We start from the raw sequence: 1,048 nt of genomic DNA on the forward strand, positions 1-1,048 counted from the left end.
TTGCCTCTGGTCACAGATGATACCTGCATTTTCCAGTAAAAAATATGTTCTTTAGAATACATCTAAGAAATACATTCGTTCCTTGAAAAGTTTGATTTTTGCTTTGTGCCAGGTCTTCCACTGTTTTTGTTGACTGTTATCTAAGTATTTTATTTAGATTAAAAAAAAAAAAAAAAAAAAAAAAAAAAATAAAAAAAAAAAAAAAAAAAAAAAAAACAACCCAACAGCACCCCGGTATTCCCAGGCGGTCTCCCATCCAAATACTAACCAGACCTGACCCTGCTTAGCTTCCAAGATCAGACGAGATTGGGCGTGTTCAGGGTGGTATGGCCATGGACTTGTTTACATATTTACACATTTACATAATAGTACCAGCAGCTAACATTTACGGAGAGCCTTCTGTGTATCAGGCACTGTCTAAAATAATTACATGCATTCAGTCACTGAGTCCTTCGCAACAATTCTTTGAAGTCTATATGGCCATTATGCCCATTTTTCAGATGAGAAAACTGAGGCTCTGAGAGGGTAAGTAACTGTCCTCAAGTGATACAGCTAGAAAGGGGAACAGCCAGCCTTCAAACATAGGTGGTGTGGCTCCAGAGTCCATGAGCCTAAGCTATACAATCTTGCTTTTCAAAACACCTAAATTCCTAAGGGCCAAGATTCAGTGTTATTCTTTATTGTTTTATCTCTCCTACTTCTGTTCCACCGTGCCTAGCACATTTATTGAGCACCTGCCATTATTAGGCCATGTGGTGGATACTTCCATGTACATTACTTCACATAATCTACTATAATCTCAAGTATCCAAGGTCATACGAATACTGACAGGAAGAACCTCAAGCCCATGTTCATTCCAATCCACCATGCTGAATTTCAGAAATAAAAGCACCGGAGTTGGAGCCAACAAGCCTGATTTAAGGCTTAGCTCTTTTATTTAATTCCTAGCTGTATGAATTGTGCCACTCTCTTTACCACAATAGCCTGTTATTTCGCCTCCAAAATGGAGATGATAAGACCTATTGCTATGGTTTGAACGTCTGTCCTT

At 38.6% G+C, this 1,048-nt stretch overlaps 1 pseudogene; it reads right to left on the reverse strand.

Annotated features, from left to right (window-relative positions):
• Positions 1-218: 218 nt before the first annotated feature.
• Positions 219-338, reverse strand: LOC119472444 (annotated as a pseudogene).
• Positions 339-1,048: the final 710 nt, after the last annotated feature.

This window comes from Cebus imitator, unplaced genomic scaffold, assembly GCF_001604975.1.
Source record: "Cebus imitator isolate Cc_AM_T3 unplaced genomic scaffold, Cebus_imitator-1.0 Scaffold101, whole genome shotgun sequence".
In the NCBI taxonomy this organism is placed as follows: domain Eukaryota; kingdom Metazoa; phylum Chordata; class Mammalia; order Primates; family Cebidae; genus Cebus; species Cebus imitator.